Source organism: Stegastes partitus, unplaced genomic scaffold, assembly GCF_000690725.1.
Source record: "Stegastes partitus isolate 25-593 unplaced genomic scaffold, Stegastes_partitus-1.0.2 Scaffold1924, whole genome shotgun sequence".
Lineage (NCBI taxonomy): Eukaryota > Metazoa > Chordata > Actinopteri > Pomacentridae > Stegastes > Stegastes partitus.
In genome coordinates this window covers 85,369-107,677 of record NW_007579655.1, presented here as the reverse complement: position 1 = coordinate 107,677, position 22,309 = coordinate 85,369, and the positions used below count along the sequence as shown (strand labels likewise).

The window sequence follows — 22,309 nt, the reverse complement described above, 5'->3', positions numbered from 1 at the left end:
ACATTCACAGACACACATACTGCCGGTGGTGTGACTCAGGTGTGCAGCTTTTGATATACTGAGTTTGTCTTTATCTCGCATGTGTCACGCTGGTGTCTTTATGTACAATCGGCCGCTGATTCACCATTCAATCAACATATTAAGATATACCTTAATCCCAGATCATTGCTCACTGCTGGTTGTTTAGACAGGGATTAGATGTTATTAAGGCAGGCAGATCCACACAAATTCTCATGTAGCTGCTTCAGTACAGCTCTGCTCATAGTTTTATAACTGCAGATGAGATGAAAAAGAGTTTGGTAACGTAGTGTGTTTGTTGGCACAGAGCAAAATGACTAAAACTGAAGGTTTTCTGTGAAGACATGTTTGTTATTTTCTGAAGTGATGCATCTGTCAAGGGGGAAATTAGAACAAATCAAATGTATGTATTAATCACTGCATGTACAGTAGGTGAGACAAATTATGGTCAGTGGCTGTGGTTAGCAAAAAGAACAAAAATGGACACGTTTTCTGTATTAATATATATGTTAAGCCTTTTAAAAGAAAAACATTTTTCCCCATAAATACATTTAAAGCGCTGTGAAAATAATCTTTTTCATGTGCTCAGAATTTTAGGCTCTCAGCAGAGACATCTGTCTTCAATCCAAAGGAGAAAAAAAAAAAAAACAAAGGGTCCAAATCAAATGCTTGTCATCCAGTAATAATGTTCAAAGGATATGTTTTCCACCCACCTTTTCTGAAAATTAAATAAGTGATTTATTTGATCTCTTTTTAAGTCTGTCAGTGTGCCTGTGCAGGTGGGAGAATAGGATGAGAGGGAGTTATAGTGGAAGGAAGAGAGGTATGAACAACAAAGAGAACGCCCAGAGATAGTAGAGAGGGATGGAAGCAAAAGGATAAGCACAGGAAAGAGGGAAGAAAAGAGCACGGAATATGGGTGTCTGCAAAAAATGGAAACACCTTTGGCAATATGTCAGAGCCATGACTTCTAAGGCTTTGACATATTGCTAAGGAAATGATCAGTCAGCACAGTTTTAGAGTACAGGGCTCATCACTGACAGAGTTAAAATGCAAATGCTGCCCGCCGAGCACACAGGACACCATGTTCCCAACATTTTCAAACATGTGTACTGAGGTTTAAAGCCCAGGTGGTCCTACTGTGCAGCGCTGTTTGCTAAACTGCCGGCTTGGATCTAAACTTTCTGTGGTCGTTAGGATGCCGCGTGCACAGCAATCAGGTTATAAATACCTAATGTACAGGTGTGAATGCCCCCAGAGGAAGTGTCCGTCACTCAGAGCCACTCCAGGAGACGCATTAGGTCGGACTAACAAAGTATCGACTGTTTTCATTCAGAACGACGTCAAATAGAATAAGTGTGGAGGCAACAGTCAAATATTTGTTGGAAATGGATTGTAGCCATGGATTGATTGTCATCCTCAGGGAGCGAGTGTGAAAAGATGCTCCCTGTCTGTCGAAGTCAACCCCGAGGTGGTTTTATTCATGCCTGCAGTGTTTTCAATAAAACTTTCTGCTCTTATTTCGCCTTCTTTGAGTCAACAACATTCTTCAACGAAAAGTATGTGCTTTCTGTCATTTTGTCCAATAATAAATCGCTGGATTTGGAGTCCTTGTAGCATTTGATTTTCTGATTTCCTGAATAGACTGTTTGTAGACTGTCTGTTCACATTTGAATTGTATCCTGTATGGACTTTTTTTATTTTTTTATTTTTTTATTCAGTTTCCTTTTTAGTAAGGACCTGAGCTGAATAGTGCTCACCATCCTCTCAGCGAAGTGCTAAAACTGAAGTGGCTCGGAAACCTTGAGACTGTAATTAGAAGGTGAACTCCAGTAACATAAAACTTGAAAACAACATAAAAGAGAAAAGCTTTTATTGCTTGAATTTGGGGTCTTGCTGAATAGAAGCGCGATCATGGCAGCTTTCTTGCATTGAATTAAAACGGAAGAAGATACACGGCTCTTAAACGCGACCTGTACGACAAAAGCTGTGGACCCATATAGAATGCTTACATATGTACCGCAGTTTATTATTAACTACTGGACATTGTACATCAGTAGATGTTTGCCTTGCAGATAAAATCAGTGTATATTTTTCAGTGTGCTGTGAAACCAGTGGCTGTGCTGAGGCAAATAATCCCTATAACAGTGGGATTTTGGGTCTAAATAATTACATTTGTTTTTTCCTTTGTCATGGCAACATTTACAATCTGCAAATGCCTCAAAAATACAAATGACTTCCTATGTCACTTTTTACTGCCATAATCAGAATGCTTCTAAAAGAGATGGCAAAGTGAGACAGATGGACAAATGAAAACACATTTTCGTCTCGGCTGCGATGAAAAGGATGATGGGAGAGACTGATGCTTCCATGAACTTATATGTGTTTGATGTTTATTGTTTGAGCAGATGCAGTTTCATCACTTTTCTCTCTCTTTCTCTGTGCAGGTAGGAGAAAGACAACATGTGCTGGTGACAGAGGAGTCATTTGATGGCCAATACTACGTAGCTCACAACAAGTTCTACGAACAGGTAGGACGGTTGACACAGAAATAATAATCCTTAGAGCCACACAGATGCAGTTTGCGTCCACATTCACAAACCACCTTCTCGGTTTATTTGTTCCTCATTGCAGTGAGGTTTTGCACATATCAAATAAAGCCACTGGACTTTCCAACAGTGATTTTGAATTTACATCAGATTAAATCATACTTACAAGCTGCTCTGTGTCCATCTCCACACACATTACTCTTGCTTGAATTAGTCATGAACTCCTTATTGCATAGATATGTTAATATCAAGATATGTTAATATCTATGCAATGCAATCAGTGCACAGATATCAACGTAATATGTTAATATCAGATCACCAGAAAGAGCAGAACCAGAGCTTTGTAATTATGCTTGTTGGGCCACATATTTGAACATACCAAAGTAATAATGTTATGAAGAGAGATCAAACTTCTGCAAAGTAATATTGGATTTTTCCCCAATTTATGAGTTATACAGTGTCCCACCATCATGGTTGTGATATTGCCAGATTTCAGACAACCTTCTCTACACAATTATGAAAAGATCTCTCTATTGCCAGCCTTTTATGATGAGATACATGTAAAAACATAGCAATTTCATTTTTTTGTTCCTTACTATACAGGCTAATATTAAAATTTTAAAAAGCTGCAAGTATTATTATGTCAAATAATGTATCTGGATAGAGCCGGCTGTTTAGGTAGTGACCAAAATAAAACCTTAAAGTCAAAGGTAGGGGAATTCTCAATCAGAAATCAAACAGAGAGTTGATTTTTTTGTATGAACCAGTAACAGTAATGTTGCGTTTACTAAGAGATAATAAGAAGTAGAACATTTAATTCTGGCTAAAGGGGCGACTCAGAGAGTGAATGTATGTTGAGAGAGTGTTGATGCTGTTGCTTTGGAGGCACAGCAAAACAGTTCAGCTGACCTACAGCATCGGGAAAAACACACAGTGGAAAAAAGCTGTAAATGAATCTGCATTTGATGATTTCGTATGTGAAGCTAATCCAACTCTTCCTCATTTTCACACTTAGTAAATCTGATCAGAAGGTTTGCTTTGCATGTCACAGAAGTACTCACAGCAGGTGTCAGAAGCTTAAGCTTGTATCGACTAAAGTAGGTTAGCTATAATATCAAACATACTCACAAACACACACACACACACACACCCTGCGGTGGTCATGAGAGCATTTGGCGGCTGATAGCAGCAGTAGTTTTTGCTCCTTTTTTTTTTTTTTTTTTTTACTGTACTAACATTAAGGTCAGCCCTAAAGACATGAACATTCCATCCTACCAACACACACACAGCTGCTCACACACACACACACTCGCATGGCTTCAAAGACCCTCTCTCAACCTGTGAAAAATTCACTTTAAAACATCTTCAAATAAATCAATTTCCTCCTGCTTTAACCATCATCAGAAACATGTTTGAAGTTATGCTTTTTATTAGCAGGGAGGGCAGGGGATGGTAATAATTTTTCCTCCCTTCCACTTTCCTCTCCTCCCCTCCTCTCCTCCTCCTTTGCACCTCCTTCTGCAGGCTATAAACTTAAGTTACAAGTGTTACTCGGTTCATGTGTGTGTTGCAGGAGTGCACAACTCCTTCACGCATGTGTGCACTTCTGCGTATCCAGGCATGTGTGTCATGCGCGACTGTACTCAAGAGGAGACGCGTTTGATGTTTTTTCCTGCCCCATTTTTTTTTTCTCCTTTTTTTTTTTTTTTTGGACATTAAGTATTTGGCATGTTCTCTTAAATCACAGTTTGACTTGGGAGAAAAAAAGAAAAAAAACAACTACATGCCAATATGTCCCTGAATGTGTCTACTTAAGGAAAGACGCCTAAATCCACTGGACACATGTAGTTGTGTACACATGGGTTGTATCTTCCTCACTTTCATCCAAGATCTAATATTTATTTTTGATGCAATTTATTATTAATACATGCATTTAAATTTTAAAGATCAACCCTCATCGTTCTGGATAAAAGCAACCATGACACAACATTAGGAGTTAAGAATACGACTGTAGGGAAGAGTTGTGGGAGCAAAGAAAAGGAGGTGCAGAGGGGAGGTTGCGTGGGTTGTGGGAAGTGGGGAATAAGATAGAGAGAGAGGTGTGAGTGTGAACAAGTGGCCTAGTTTTCCCTTTTACACCATCAGATGGATATCAATCCTGACGGTTATAATAGGTGCCCAACCCGCCCGTGTGTGTGTGTCTGTGTGTGTGTGTGTGTGTGTGTATCAGTTAGTGGTTGAGGGAGGAAGCAGCAGAGGGGGTTTCCAATGAAATCGGACAAGCTCTTTCATCATTTAATCACCATGTAATGGGCCTCAAATGACCCTCACCTACACAGTGCTGCCTCCCCCCCTTCCGCCCTGCTGTTTTTACCTCTCTGCTCACAGTCTGGTTGCCGGCTACTCACATGCACACACACACTCCCTCGCAGTGGTCAGAGTGTCGAGCAGCAGGTGTGTTGATTGGGCAGGTGTGGTGCCGGCTGCATGTCTGTTTGGCCCGGGCTCCGTCTCCTATCATATTCCACCAGCTGGATAAAGACTGACAGATTAATACTGAGGCAGGCGCGCTCCTGCCATCACAGCGGTAACAATCTCTCCACCGGGTTCATGAGCTATTCTCTGCCCAGTCAGTGACTTAATCCTGCAGAGTGGCGTAATGGTTAGACAGACCACCAGACGGTCTGAGTCAGCACGAAACCACCCCGTCGAAGTCAACCCGAATTTGTCCAAGGCTTGAAAAGAAGCAAGAAAAAAAAATAGGATCGGTAAACTATCATCATTATGTAGCAATTACGTATGATCTTTACACTTGTATAATAATAAATAAGTGTTTCCAAAGAAAATAGTCAGGTAGTGTCAGATCATTTGCCATAGCTGGATTCGGAAGTAGAATAAATCACGGCATGTTTACAAAGAAAACTCCCACTTTAGTCGTGATTATAATTTTCACGAGCTCTTATAACTGCAGTTTAAATCCCACCAATAATTACACAATACAAATCATCCAGTAAGTGTTTACCACAGAGATTGGATCTGAACACGAGAGCAAAAGAAGAGGAATAAATCAGCAGTCTTATCCTACGGCGGCGTCAGCCTGTCAGCTCTGTAGCTAGTTTGAAATTTGTTTTGAAAGACGAAGACTTTTTCACACATTCGGTATTTACAGAGGTAAGTCATTAAGGACAAATTCCATTTCACACGAAGTCGTAATTATAACTCTTTGTTTTGCCTTCCTTCCTGCTGTGATCAGCCAAGATTTATAGTTGCCATGGTGAAATAATAAGACAAACCAGCAACTAGCTCTGGTTTGTCTCGCAGATGGAACAGAAAGCACTCGGACCCCTGTTTTTTCTCCAAGCAGTGAAGGGCTATCTAAATAACAATGTGGGCAGCATTGGGGGAAACCAGCTCTGAGCAGTGGTTAATTGAAAATGTAATAAACAGATGTAAAGAAACATGCAGATGGTATGTTATTTGGCTGAAGGAATGGTTATATATGAATGCATGATTTGTTGTGCTTGTAGTTCATTACTAAACACTATCTCCATGTGTTCTACTTAAAAGTTTTGGGAATGTGACCGATCCAAAAACATAAATATGGAGTATTTCTCGGTTAATTGTGCTTCTTTGACTGTTTTTTTTCCCCATGATGTGTCTTGATTTGCAGGTGCTTGTACCTAAGAAGGTCGAATTCAAAGGGAAGATGGTTGAGGTGGACATCTACGAAGCAGGAAAGCACTTCTTGAAAGGCCAACCAGTGGAAGACAGCAAGCCGTTCACCCCCTCCATCACTGCACCGCTTCAGAAAGGAGAGGTGTCTGGTTTGACGCAGGTAAACACACACACACAAAAACATGCACACCTGCACAGAGTTGTATTTTATCAAGTACTTCCCACAAGGCTGTCAATCAACCTGACGTAAAACAAAAATCAGAGAGTTTCTATTTATGATGGTTAAATTTAAACAGAGGCATGCACACCAATAAGACAAGACATTATGATTGTCTGGTTACCAATGAGAGTAAAGGTTTGGGATATATTGGCAACGTTGCTTCACATATTCAATGGGTTGGATGCTAAAGCCAATCAGCAAGTAGGAACACCTGAGCAACTATGACTAGAATCAAATAGTTCAGGCCAGACAACTGGGTCTGAGTGTCTCAGAAACAGCAAGTTTTGCGGTGAGGCAATCCAAATTCCACAGGCTCCAACTCACAACTTACAATATAATTTAATGATCTGCTGCTAACTTCTTTGTGCCAGATACCACAGGGTACCTTTGTTGGTCATGTTTTGAGTGAGCGGTTTTAAAGTTTGCTGCGGCTTGGAGCGCAGAAATTAACTACGAGTCCTTGGATTTAGTTCTGACCAAAAGGATTGGGTCAACAAATGAAGCTGAAAAGCAGATTAAAGCAGGTTCTTACAATGCCAATGCAAAGCAAAGGCACTGTGACATTTGGTTTCATTTCGTAGTTGTTACTGACAAAGACGGAAAAGAATTGGACTTTAATTGCTGCAGGAATATTACTATGCAACAAATGTGGCATCTTTGTGTTAAGCCTCCTCTGTTCTCCCAGGTCACAATATGCTCTCCTTGGAACATTAAGCACTTCTTCCTGCACATATTAAAACAGATACTAACAACAAGAGTATGAAATGTGCACTTACTGCACTAGAGTAAGTGTAACTTGTTTGAATGTAATCTACATTCTGCCGTGCTATTGCCGACAAGTCTGCATCTCTGTTAATATTACACATCTAAACAACGTGTTTTCCCTGCGGGATAGAAGGTAACGAGAGAACCTATCCTACATCTTTAAAGCTCTCGCTGTGTGTTCTTTCCTCGGCAAAACTGTGAAAGTTGCGTTTACAACAGGGTCTTCAAATTTTGTGCGCTCAGCAAATGAAAAAGGTGTGTGTTTGTGTGTCCGTATTTTGAATCCGCGCTCGCTTCTGTAGTTTGTGAAGAAGGCCCAGTGTATCATCCGTGAGATAAGTAATTTTAGATAAGCTGTGGCTAGCTAAACTGTCCTCTGTCTGCCTTTTCACCACACATACACACACGGAGCTACACACAAAACCATGTTAATGTATCTGTTTCACTGCATGTTATTTTTCACTCTGACTAGCTGTAGCTTATAGCTCAGGACATGGAGCCACAGAGCAGAATATGATACACTTTCTAATTTCACACTCCATCAGCCTTTACTGCCAGACAGGGAGGGAGGGGCAGAAGGGAACAGACAGAGACATGAGAGAGCTGGTTGGGGAGCTCGGATGAAGAGGAAAGCAAGCAGAGAGAGAAATGGATAGCAGAGAATGAGATAAAAAAAAAAAAGAAAGAATGAGAAAGGTTTCACAGCAAACCAAGCGACACGTCACTCAGCAATGAAAAGTTCAGCAGTGGGGACTAGACCTTGTAAAACTAGTTGCCTCATAAAGTCTGCGGTTCGTCCATCACACACTCCTGCTTTCTGCTGCTTACTTTCCTCCCACACTCACACTCTTTCAACAGACTTTCTTACACAATATTACAGCTCTTATTTTTGCAGGGATTGATGAAACACATGGACTCTCTTGCACATACATTCACGCACACACACGTCACTCTTCTCACACTGTTGTACACGCTTCTTTTTTCACACACTGACATGTACTTTGTCCATGTATTTCCTGTTGCCAGCTATTTCCAGGTCAAAATGTGATTTTTTGTTTCCTTGAAAATGGAGGTAAGGTCATTATCTCCACCTTGAACTACAAGAGTGTTTCTGTGGAGAGGCAGGGATGAACAGACAGGGAGAAAAGAGTGAATCTTTGCTACTTCTTTAGAATGAAAGCTGGAAAAAAAGTGTATACCGTGCATGGACACATATGGTACTTTCGAGATTTGATTAGTTTGTTATCTTTTTTTTTTTTTGGTAGATTAAGGCTGGCTCATGTAAGCTCTTAATCCAGTATATGATCTGCTTTTCAGTGGAATCGTGCAGATGGTGTAGTTAACTTGAGGGTGCTATGTGTAAGCATTTTATTTTGAAGGTTCACTTGCTGCTGACTGGCTTGCCCCAGCTTGTTCTTTCTCATATCTCCCTGCCAGCAGGCCGGCCAGATTACTGTTGTAACAGTCCTGGCTGTTATTCAGTGTTATTGAAATATTATCAAAATCGCAAGTTTGCCAAATACAATACCCAAATCACAGGAGCAGCAATTTTTCCATGAAGTTAAACTGTGTCACAGTGTCGATAAAACTAGATGTCAGAAGTCAGAACACCTTTACCTGCGATCCGGTTCGCACCACCACCGATGCCTGCAGGTAGCTGACCCGCTAGGTGGCAGCTTCATGTTGCTAAGCCCGGCCAAGCCCCATGGGTCAAAGCTCAGCCACCAGACGCTTGTCGGTGAGTTCACCTCCTGAGCCTGGCTGCAGACGGCGTGCTGCAGCTCCTTGTTTGTTCCTGCTTCGTCGGGGTGTTTGAAGGGTGGCTGACTGAGCCTTTGAGATAAGATAGGAGCTTGAACATCCGGCAAGGGCTTAGAGTCTCTGCTCCTTCATGTCAAAAGGAGACAGCTGAGGTGGTTCAGGCATCTGATTAGGATGCAACCCTTACTTTGGAGGTTTTCAAGGCAACTTGGAAGGAGACACCAGTGTAGAACCTGAACCTATTGGAGGAATGACATATCTCATCTGGCCTTGGGATACCCCAGGAGAAACTGGAAAATGTTTTCAGGGGAGAGGTATGCCTGTAGCACCCTGCTTAGCCTGCTGCCATTGCAGCAGAACTCTGGGTAAATGGAAGAAAATGAATGAATGGATGGATGAATGTATCACAATATACTATTATAAATGGCTACTCTCCAGTGAGTCTCTGACTCCACGGACAGACTCAGACTCCACTGTCTCAACTCAACAATCATCTTCGCTCTGCTCTCCAGGAGATTCGCTGTACACTTTAGGGCCAGTCCAATGAGAACTTGCAACACATGAAGAACTGGTTCATGTGCCAGTACGCCAGGCTCACTTAGGCAATAGAGCAGAACACATACACCATGAAGTCAGCTACTGCATTTGCCAACTGCAATTCAAGACGGCAGAGCTGGAGTCTGTTTGCAGAACAGACATCCATCCTCATTAGAAACACTTTGCATCATGAAGGTGTAACTTTTTGTAATCAGAACACAGCAATGAGGATGAATAATAGCAGCGAATGGACCAAAATCCTAAAAGAAGCACCAAAACATCAGAAAGGGAGTCACTACGTCTCATCAGAGCAAAGTCAGAAAAAAAATAGGATGCAGAGATTTGTGTGTTGGACATTTAGCCTAGAGGTAAAATTACAGGCTTTTTCATCTGATCACATGAGCTTCATTAGATCTTTGGGGGGGAATTGTGCTTCGGATCATGCGATTCTACCCCAAAAACTCAGTGATATGATCTTGTGACCACATCGGCCACCATTGATGCCAGATCAGCGTATGTTTTAATTCAGTCGTGGGCTTTGCAAAAATTCATTAATGCTTGAGTCTGCTGTCCACAGCATATTGGCAATTAACACGGGGTTATATTAAGTTATCTCTAGTGATGCTGCTGATGAACTGTAATCCCTGGTTCTTATGGTCGGCTCTTTATGACTCTGAGTGGCACTTGTGAGCACAGTGCGATAACTGACCTAATGGCTTGGAAACAAAGCGGTATCATGTACATGCGATGTCCTTGACAGCTGTGTGAGCATCTACAGTCATGATGTTATTGTAGTTAAATGAATAATTGATTTATCAGCATTATTTTTCTTTTTCTGTTCACTTTATATTAGTTCCCTTGTGCTTGCTTTCATTATGTTCACATGCAGTTAGCATACTCCCTGACAGAAGCTAACTTTTTAACCAATTTAAGTGGCTCAGTTTTGGAGAACAGAAGTTGCCACAGGTGCAGACGAGAAGCAAAGTTCTTACTATTGTATGTTGAATGTTACTTGAGGTCCAAATCCATTAATTCACAGTGCAAATAATTCAAAGTTTCTTCTTAGTAGACAGATTTTGTTGCCAAATGCATTTTAAAACTTACGTTTTGAATGAACCATTGCTACGATAAATGTGACAGTTAATCTTGATATTGATTTTAGGCGATATCACCCTAATTGAACATATCCACAGGGACACATGCATTCAGTACAACCTTACACATACACGTATGCATAGACACATGGGTGACTGTTCCTGTATATATCTGAAGACCATGTGAGATGAATGAGCGATAATGGAAAGGCAGATACTCCATGTCTTGCAGCAACGGTCCATAATTACAGGCTTTTGGCCGGGAGGTAGAGAAAAAACAGAAGAATAAAGGAGCAGGAGGAGAGATATTGTGTGATGAGGTACATGATAGCCGGGTAGGTGGAAGGAAGACACAGCCTGAGCTTTTATCTTTTCATCGAAGATGCAGAGGAGCAATGTAAGAGAGTAGCGAGAAAAAGAAAAAGCGGTGGATAAGTGGGTGATTGGATAGTCAGAAGAACTGACTGAGGTCTGTAATGTCCATTTGTCAAAAAAGGAACAAAGTGAGAGATCTGTCATGCCAGAAATGGAGACTAAGAGGGATGATTGCACACCAGCCAGCATCCATGCTGATGTGTGTGGGAATGACACAATATGGCCAGATGGATGGATGGATGTACAGAGGAGTGGAATATGAAAGCCTCTGTGGATAGACCTGAGAGTAGGCCGACAGACCTGAATGCACGGATGTGAGACATGATTGCTTAGATGCACACTACTGATGGATAGGCAAAAGAAAAGACGCATGAAAGTGTGAAAATGTGCATAGGTGTAGCAATTACAAATGGATGAATGAGTAGCGAAGGATAGATTGATAGCAATCTAATGGCACGCTCCGCTTTGTGCATGAGCACACCAAGAATATAGTGCTGGAGCTGGTAGAGGTTATGTCCGTAAATCAAAATTTATGAAGCAGAAGAGGAAAAATACAACCGGTGATTCTTGGTGTATTCAATCAGATATCTGCTGTGAGTTTTGGATTTATTGTCTAAAGTCAAGTTTTTGTGCCACAATTTTTAAACAGCCTCTCTGGTAGTGTCTTTCTTCACCTTATTAACATGTCCATATGGTGTTTTTTATATGCTGGAATAATTATCATGACCAAAAAAAGCAGTCAACAGACTTCTCCCTTGAAATCTACTGGTGCAACTTTAAATCAACATACAGAGAGACACTTGAAGTCAGTATTCTGCTGTTTTAGAAAAGATGCTTCACTCTTTGGTAACTTCTGATTGACCAAGTTTACACATGATTCAATTAAATTCACAAGAATGTATTTTCTGTGTAGATTAAAAACATTTTATATATATAGATATATAGTAGATAAACTTAACCACCATATTGCCTCCAATGGGAATTTGACCGTCGCCATCTTGGTCTCTTAAAACCAAATGTAATGAGCTAGAGGTGGATCTTGCTGAGAACTCGAGGACGGTGGCAACATACCCTGCCTCATTGTCCGTTTTACTCTAAATGGGACCATCCATTATCTATACAGCGGTTAATCCTCACTAGGGCTGTGGGGGGCTGGAGTCTATCCCAGCTGACTCAGGGTGAAGGCAGGGGACACCCTGGACAGGTCACCAGTTGATCGACGGTCAGATGATCGTTTAGCAAGTTGATTCACGAATCTCGATCAGTTGTCTGGCAGGCTGCATTACAGCCTGTAGGTTCGCACGCTAGCCAGCAGGCGTGGAGCTTGTTTATTTTTTTTCCTGCAGCCATTATTTAGGCGCAGGCCTTCATATTTGCTCATTTTTCTATTGGCGCACCATGCAACCGTAATTTCAAATATAGTCGCAACCTCGAAATTCCAGGCACATATGCGACCATTCCAGGCGCAGTCACGAGGCTTGAAATGGGACCTTAGTTTACTAAATAAACACCTTGTTGTGTTGGAAAAGCCTTGAAACTCACAATTGAGACCATTCACTCATTTGAAATATGTTCGCTGAGATAACAGATTGAGAGAGAAGCATTTTATTGTTCACGCCTATACGATCAGATTCGTCCCTGCCGGCCATTAGAAAAGAATGCAGGTTTAAGGTACGTGCTCATTGACTTCTTTGTCACACCTGAAGGCTAACATCAATTTTGTATAAAGAGTCCATGACTGATCAGGCCCTTCTGAACCCCAAAAACATCCAGGTCAGATGAACTAAGAAGAATTTGGTTTTAATGTGTGGTCACCCTGTAACCACTGAAAGGCCTTGATGATTATGTCATTTTATTCCAGGTAAGAAAGAAACGGTTTTCAAGAGAGAGAACTTTGCTTTTATTGACCAAGACAACATCTTCCTCATCTTTTCTCTCTTTCCCTCTCTTACTTTCTCCATGTCTCTCAGCCTGTCATTCACAAAAACAGCACTTTCAGCAGAAGGCGAAGGACAGTAATGAGTCTTTTGGTCGGACACAATAGCAGAGAAAGCACTCAACGGCATGGTGAGGGAAAGAAAAAGAGAAAGCATCTTCACCAGTCTTCATCCTCAGATGAAATTAAATGATAGAAGAGAAGGGGGGGTTGGGGGGGGAGGCCAAGGGGAAAAAAAAATGGAATGAAAGAGAGAGTGAGTGAAGTAGACGGAGAGAGAGATCAGGAGACAGAGCAGCAGCTTGGAGTGCCATCTAATAATCAGCTCTTTTCACAGCATATTTCCTCAAGAATACCAAGAGAAAAGGAGAGGGAGAAGAAAACCTCTCTGCTCCTTCCACAAGAGAGCAAATTGACAGTTTGTATGGAAGACAGAATAGGAAAGGGAGAGAGCTGGAGACGTAGGGAGGGAAGAATACGGGTGGTGAACAATGTCCGTCCATAACCACACAAAGTATAAAAATGGAGGCGAACGGATGAATCTCGACTGCACTGTCAAATTTTCCTATTATTTCTTTCTTTCTTTACCTTTTTGCTTCTCAATTCTGTCTGATATTAGCCATTCTGTGTGAGTATTTTACTTTTTAGGAGGAAATTGGGGGGGTGGCAAAGGAGGTAATATTAAAGCGCACGCTGTTGGGAATCTGGTCAGTTTATAATTTTTCCAGTGCTGAGTGGGTGGGTGGTTGGGTGGGATTGCTTGTACTTTGCATCATAATGCTGACAGTACATAAATGCGGGCACACAATAACATACACCCCTGGTTCACTGGTAAAACAAAGCTTATACACATTCGCTGATCCTTGTTTATTCGCATTTCTATGCACATATACGCTGATGCGGTCTCCCCCCCCCCCGTCCCCCCCGGTGAGCCTGGCAGACTCCGGGTGGCCGCGGGCTGTTTGAGACACTTCCATAGACACACAATCATCGCACAGACAAAACACAAGCCTGCCTGACACACAGGAATGAAGCCCGAACAAAAATCTGCGTTCCTCTGATCTGTTTATTTACTGCTCTGTGCTGACATGCAACTGTTCTGGATTGTTGCTTTGATGTTGCGTTATGCTCACGCGTCATCTGTATTGTCAGGAGGAGAACAGAAATCAAAGATTAGGCTGTCTTTTTTTTTGTTGTTGTTCTGGTCGGGATACAGTTAATCCTCTCAAATCTATTTTTAAACTTTTTTATTTAAAATGTCAAAAGGTTCTGCTTGGCCTTTGCGCGACTTTGTTTACTCTCATAGTGAATAATTTGTTTTGCCTTCAAAACAGCGAGCGCAGCTATTTTAAGCATCTCGTTTAGCATGTCAAATTGTATTACACGGCCTGCACTTAAGAACCAAAGTCAGACGAACAAAGGAGTAAATGTTAACCCATCAAAACATCAGTCAGCGCTATTTTCAGTGTTTCTACCTAATATGTCAAATGGCATTACGGAACCTCGTTCTGTTTTGTTCATTTAGAATGTCAGAGGGCTTTAAATGCCCCTTGCACACAGCTTTGTTTTTTTAACCACAGATGGAAGATGTAAATAACAAAGCACTCAGCCCAAAAAATAATAAATAAATAAAAAAAGCTCTGAAGATGTGTTTAGTCATTGAGTAACATTTTTTTAAGGACTTTATTTTTCGGGGATTTTTCTTCCATGGTATTAGAAAAAAATAGCCATCATTCCCCAGAGTGGCCCTTGTAAACAAACTCCTCTGGAAAATAAAAAATAAAAAAATCAGCAAAACAGTCACCCGTGGCTTTGTATTTTATCTCAACTTTTACCATCCCTTTAATCTCAGCAGGCTGTCTCATCAGTATTACTGGTGCAGTTTTGGGCATATCTGTGTCAGAAATTACTTCTGCAAACTGGTTAGTAGTTTTTGATCCAAAAACATTAAACATAAAAAAGTGATTAGTTTGCAGATAAATGTACTCTCTGAGAGTCTATATAGAAATATTTCAGATTACAGTGAAATCACTACAGATGTATCATTAGGGATGTATGTATAATATTTTTAACACTGTAGAACAACACTCAACACATTGAAACGCAATCACACAAATTATTTTATGTGGTAAGAAAACAATCACAAAACAAACCAAAATTCCCTCAACACTGTTTGCCTTGTTGACAGCTTGACATTTTAACAAACTGGTGGAATTTTGTGCCTCGCGTAACATATTTTAGACTTTAACTGTGTTGTCCCGAGGTATTGTTGGAATACAAGCTATGTTAAAATTGGCTCTCATGGGGACCAGGAAAAGAAGACCAACCTCTGCTAAATTCATTAGAGTTACCAGCCCCTGAAATCTCCAAATAACAGCAGTTCAGGTTAGAATTCCCCATCAGCAGCCGTACAGTTTTCTAACCACTTCCATCAACTGCTTTGGACAAAGAAGCTTTAAGCAAAACTAGTTCTTTGCCAACAACTAAAAAACCTTGAAAAAGAATGAGAAGAAACAAACAAAAACTTTGGCCACATACGAGAGGAAAACAGAGAAGTCTGCTTGTTATTGTATAAGAAGTAAATAAATCTTTTAAAAAGAAGCGTCATCATTAAAGTCAGTAGTGAAACTCCAAAAGAAATTCGATTTCCATCAAACCTCTCAAGGTGATAAAGTTGCTGTGTGTATTTAACTAAATTCAACATGGACACACTGGATGTTTTACAAGCAAGAGCAGCTAAGGCAGCTCCTTTTGCTGCTTTTGCACTTTTTTATTGGCCCTTTTCCATTAACTTTTTCTTACTTTATACTTTAAGATGCGCATAGAAACACATGATACAACTAATGCTTACCGATGTTCAAGTAGCAGACGCATCTCAACGTCAGCTCTTGACTTGTACTCTAGTTTTTGACATATTTAGAAGCATTTTCCCTGGAAGGACCTGCATTTGTTTACCTCTGTTAAATATTGCACTTATTTTTTTTGTCCATCAAGTGTTCATGTTTAATTTATGAGCGTGTCTGCGAGTGTAATGTTCATGTTCGATCAGTGTGCCTGAAAGCAGCTCCCTTACAGTCTGTAAGCGCGACTGTCGTGTTTGACACATACATGCACACTCAGCAGCTCTCTGTGCACACACGTGTGCTGTTCTTCTGTATTTAGTTACTGAAACTGTAAACCTGTTTGTGTGGAAACATGGAGACCTCCTCCGTGTGCATGTTAATGAGTATAAAGGATACTTGTTTATGTCTGCGTTAGTCAGGTGTATACGTTACATCAGCACACTGGATGAATCCATCAAGTCTATGATGGTGATAGTGGAGTACTATAAGTGTAGGTAACACTATCTCAGTCTTTTTTTCTTTTTTGACCACACCATCATGGACAGTAGATTGATCAAGGTTGGTTCGGACTTTCCGTGTCCTTTTTCCGTGAGATAAGGACGTTTCAAATTTATATATCTGGTTTAGTTTAGACCTTCTGACTACTTACTCGATAGCTGAAAACTGGTGCAACTTTAAAAATAGAATGAAATGCCACAGTAGTAAATCATTAAATAGTTGTGTAAGCAGATTACTTTATCACAGTGGATATTTCTCACTTTCTAATTGTTTTACTGTAGATAAGAGTAAAAATATTGATTTCTTTTTCCATGGTCTGCAGACACAAGTCGATGCGCTGTTGGCTGCAATCTAACACTTTCTGTGATGCACAGACTGCATATAAGCTACACGTAAATTTGTATCCATCTGTTTATAATTCAGGTCATGATTTTTATTTAATCTAATAAAACACAAGTGTTGTTTGTAAGGATCACGTGTTTTGCACAGTTGCATCACTGCCACAGTCACTGAGAAAACTATCACCTCTTGCTGAGAGACAATTGGTCAGGAGTCAGCCAAGAATCATCAAAAAGCAGGTCTGCAGTGACATGAAGCTGCTGGAACACATCGACATGGGCTGTTCTTCCTTTAGAAGCAGCACCTTAAAGCTCAGCTGGAGTTTGCTGCTGATCACATGGACAAAGGAGAGACCCTCCAGAGGAAAGGTCTGTGGTCAGATGAAACAAAAATTGTGAAATTTGGCCACAATGACCAGAAATATATTTGGAGAAGAGAACGTAAGGCCTTTAACCCCAAGAACACCAAACCTACCATCAAGCATGGTGGTGGCAGTATTATATGCTCTGGGGCTGTTTCAGTGCCAGTGGAGCTGGTGCTTTACCCACAGTGAATAGAATAATGAAGAAGGAGAATCACCTCCACATTCTACAGGAAAACCTAAAATCATCAGCCAGAAGGTTGGATCTTGGGTGCAATTGGGTTTTTCAACAAGACAATGACCCTAAACACACACCGAAAATGTTAAAGAAATGGTTCAACCAAGCTAGAATGAAGGTTTTAGATTGGTGACCCCAAAGTCCTGACTTAAACCCTATCAACCCGTGGACTATGATGAAGAAACATGTGTCAGAAAACCATCAAATTTAGTTGAGCTGTGCCAATTCTGTCAAGAGGAGAAGTCAAAGATACAACTAGAATTAGCAATGCTCTATGTATATGTTTGACCTATTATAAATCTGTGAAAGAACCAAAATGCACGATTGTTTTTTGTGGCAGAGACGCATGTGTTTCAATCATTCCATCATAGAGTTATACATACATATATACATCGAGTATACATAGAGTTATACATTAAGAGTTATAGGAGTCATTGGAAACTTGAGTCTGCCATGATGCATATGGGTCTTTACAAGGTCGCTCCCCTTCAACCATTCACAGAAGCAAGCACACATCTGTGGCAGCAGATCTTTCATGTAAGGTGCTCAGTGTTTACCAGCCTTGTAAGTAGTGGACGCTAAGTAATAGATATGAAATGCACAGACAAAGCAAGTTGTGTCCAAGCAGAACTGGACAGTATGTTTAGATTAAGATGCTTTGTAGCTTTGTGCGACTACATGTGTACATGCATGCCGAGACGCTGTGGTGTCAAAGGGTTTGACAGCTGAGGTGAGAGGGGACATTTTCAGCGAGAAAGCCAGAAAAATAGCTTGACTCAAATTCCCCTTCTCAGTCTCTATTCTCTACTCCTTGTTGTAAACTCCATCCATCTACCAAGTGGCCTATTTGACAAATTATTGTTAATGGGTCTGTTCTCTCTTTGGCTTTTCTTTTGCGGTAGATACAACTGCAGCACACTCTGATTGTCACTATGGCTTTGTTGAGTCACCCGTGACTAAGGAGGCTGTTACAGTATCCGCACCAACAGCACTTCCACGGTCTCTGTGTATTAGAGTGACACTGACAGCTGGTGAGGATCATGTGAGAAATGTGACCACTGTGCATTGTTCTTCCTGGCTCTCGTCATGTGTTTGCCACCGTGTGTGTTTCTGCGTGAATATGTTCGCTGCACCAGACGGCCAGGCAGATTTTAAATGTTTTTTTTGTTTTTTTTTTAAAGGTGCATATGTGGAACTGGAGCAAGAGGTTTTTTTGTTTTTTTTTTACTTTTCTTTTAGAGACATTTGAGAGTTTCAGACCTTGAGGGAACAGTGTCTCGCTGTGCTAGCCGCTCTGTACCCCTGGTGTAGTGTTAGATGATTTTTCAGGGGGGATTGTTTTGCTCTGTTCCACTGCTGCGAATAGAGAGACCGACATTATCCACCACAGGTCTGCACATGTACACGCGCTCACCAACGCGAGCTCTCTTTCTCACAGGCATATGCACAGTCTCAGCACGCCAGCTAGCAGGTGGTGAACTATCACTGAAAGCCACATCTCTCATCTTTTTCCCTGCGTCGCCTTTCTTCCTCTTCTTCTTCCTCTGCTCGTTTTCTTCTCAGCTTTTCACTTCTCTCCTCTTCGCCGCTCTCCTCCCCCTCCCACCCACCGTGCTGACATGCACCCACTGGCACTTGGATTTTCACTTATCCTTCATACTAGTAATAGATTTTAGACTGTATTATTCAGTCTCTCTGCTGGCGTCCCATTGTTAAAAGCCACCTGCAGAGAAACAGATACATCGAAGCATAGAGAAGAAGGCACTATACTTGGCCCTTTGAGCACAGAGTAAGATAATGATTTTAGTTCTCAACTTTTTTTTTTTTCTTTCTTTTTTCATTAGTCCTTTGCCCTCAGTCCACCCCGCCTTTTGTCACAGTTTTCATTGAATATTCATCTTCTTTTTAAAAAGGTGGAAAAAAAGGCAAATTTTCTGTTTACGTGCTGCTTTTCTTAATCATTCAGGTTTTCAACAAGGTGTGAATCATGATACACTTTTGTCATCCTTAAAAGAATGAGCCAATGTTGAACAGCTGTAATTCTGCTGAATAGAACTTGTGTTAGTTTGGGTGATTGAAGTGCGTTTGTTAAACCTGTTTTACAGTCAAGAGGGTCAGCGACAAGCAGCACCTGCATTGTGAAGCGACAGGCCTGCCACCGTACAGCACATTCTACGAGAGAGAACCCTTATTGTTTTATCAAGTATCTTTAACAACAAAACATCGTATCACTTTGTACCATCAGGGAGACCGAGCGATGATCCTAAAATCAAGCCGATGTGTCAGCCAGACCTCTGTTACTGATTCCCCCTCCACCTATTGTCTGAAGTCACTGCAGGTAACTTATGGATGTGTCACCTAGGCGTTGTCGGTCATACTATCCATCCCCCATTGTGCGATGTAACAGAGGAAACCATTCAATGCGGCGAGGAGGAGAGTGGGTGGAAAGGTAGCGTTTGCGGTAACGTGGAGGATGGAGAGGCAGGGGACAGACGCTGTGCAGCTGCTGAACACGCAGCCATGTGTACGCAACACGTGTAGGCGTCCACTGGCATTCAGTTACATACAAATATACATCCATCTAAGGGTTTGGGCTCTGCAAAGTCTGTCAATTTGCTTTACTCTCAGTTCATTGGTCAACTGTACAACAGTACAAGTTTCCTACTTATTTAACAACTTTTTGATTGGCAACCATAGCGTTCCTTGCTGCCTCGAAAAGAAGATGGCAGATGAAGGAGCAGTGGGAAGACTTGTTTTGTATCAAAGAAGAATAAGGCAGAGGGAGACAGAATGAGCCAGTACATCTATGGTAAATATCAAAGTTAAACCTCTCACAGTTACCCCAGTAGTGAACTTAATTAAAGGTTATTCTAGAAAATTCTGATCGATTGATTAATGTCACCCTGCATAATTTACCTCAGCGGTGCTAAGGCGTTTTACAAACTGTCACGCAGGAGGAGACGTACGGAACCCACCGCAAGGTCGTCCTCATTGATTTCCACTCCGCCCAGTGATGTTGACAAGTGTTGCTTCTCTCGTCCAATTTATTTAATGCTCATATTAAAAGGACCACGTCTTGCATGTGGGATTATTTATTTATTTAGCAATCAATCGGCTCGGTTTCAAATTGCACCTCAGGTCTCTGCTCTCGCCCGTTAAGATAAAACTAAATAAATGTGTAATCAAACAGAATGATGATCAATGAGGGAGGGTGGAGGCCATGAAGAAATAGGGCTTGTGATCAATATTCAATGTTACCCACTGATTTATATTAATACTGTCCATATCTGAAAAAAAACGCCAGCTTATTTTTGATGTTTTTCTCATCGCAGCTGCTGTCAGTTCTTAGCATCATGTGCTAAGCACTTTTCATTGTGCTTTGTGGTTGTCATAAACTTGGAGGTGCAAACTAAAAGCTGTGAAGATGAAATTGTTTATGTCTGCCACTCCTTAACCAGTAAACAAGAACCTGGTGGGTTACTGTGTTTTCATGTCTTGTACTTCAACTTCAGCTGCTGTTTACATCTGTTAGCTCTCTGTGCTCCCGTATTCCGCATTTCAGTACAGCTGAATTCACAGAAAAGCTGTTGTTGTTCATATGTTTTTGTTTCTGTCAATGGAGCGAGTATGAAATAGTGACAACAACGCAGTCCATTGACACTACATGTTAACCGGCTGTCACTTAAGACCAGTTTCCAATCTGCTGCTTTGCACTGCTGAACTACCAGCTGCAATATTTCCATGTAAAATGATCAATCAAAGAGAAAGTTAGACACAATGCAGAGTTCTGACCTCACACACTCGGTCTATACAGATGCTGAGAGAGTCTTCTTCCTGAAGGGGGATTGGACAGCAGCAGCTCAGTTGCATTTAAAGACACAGACACTGAAACAGCCTGTTTGGAACCAGGCTAAAACCATTCTACAGTCATGGTAAAGTGGGCCATCTTTGGAAAAAAAAAAAAAAATGAAAAGCACATTTCTGAAAAGGGGCACAGTATGGGACTGTATGCATGTTTGACGATTAGCAGCGTGCCAAATGCTCAAAACTCTTTAAATTCAGCTCAAAATAATCATTGCTTTAGGTGCACACTCTCACTGTGGCTGAAGGTTTATGTGGGGAACATAGCAGCAACATTCAAATGATGTGCGACTGTAACACAAACACAGTAAACGCCTTTTTGTCTCACTTTGGCTGTGCTCCTGTAACACTGCCAGATAACTCTTTATTTTCTCATATCTCTCCAAGCTTCCCCAACTACATCACAGTGCACCTTCTCAACATCAGCTTGATTTAATAGACAGCACTCTGCAATAATTGGATCACTACAAAACTGCATTAACTGCTTACACAGAGATAATAGCATCATAATTGAAATGCACTCATTTGCATAAGCAAATGGCTGGTTTTATGAATGCTTTCATCCACAAAATACCAAAACACGAACTGCATTTAAAATTCAGTTTATTATTATATTATTATAGTTTCTAGATGAAGCTGGGGGTCTAGAGAGGAAGCAGACAGATAGAGACGGGAGGTGAGAGTACAAGGACGAGACGGTAGTGGAGGGAATGAGGAATCCCCCCCTCGGCTCTTTTAAAATATCACTAACATATCTATGGATCCTAGTATCAAGTGGCGTTATTAGATGTATCTCTAAATGTGCTTAATGATCAGAAGCAACGATCCATGAAGAATAATAATACACCTCCTTATATGAAATGGATATTTTATGAGTAAATTGTGATTTGGCTGATTGATGAAGCGAAATAAACTCTAGATTTTTTTCGTTTAAACAAATACAATCAGCGCTCGGTTCTTCATCTTCTTTCCCTCCTGACAGTTTATCTTTTCCCCTCCTGCTCTGCTGTTTCCCATTTTTCACTATTACCTGTCTTTTAATGGTCCGACACATTAGGACTGAACAGAACTCTCTCATTATAGACTTTTGATGTGTCGGATCGCTGACCGCTCTGCTGTCAAGTCTGGCTCTTTGATTTGTGACCTCGCCGGCTGATTTAATCTAAAGATGATGCTCTAGTTATGAATTATGGACGTGATGTGCTGTGAGCTGCAACGATCTGTGTGTCCACAAGTCTG

At 41.1% G+C, this 22,309-nt stretch overlaps 1 pseudogene; it reads left to right on the top strand.

Annotated features, from left to right (window-relative positions):
* Positions 1–2,465: 2,465 nt before the first annotated feature.
* The window catches only part of LOC103373201 (threonylcarbamoyladenosine tRNA methylthiotransferase pseudogene), a 22,749-nt pseudogene continuing 2,905 nt past the window's right edge, over positions 2,466–22,309 (top strand).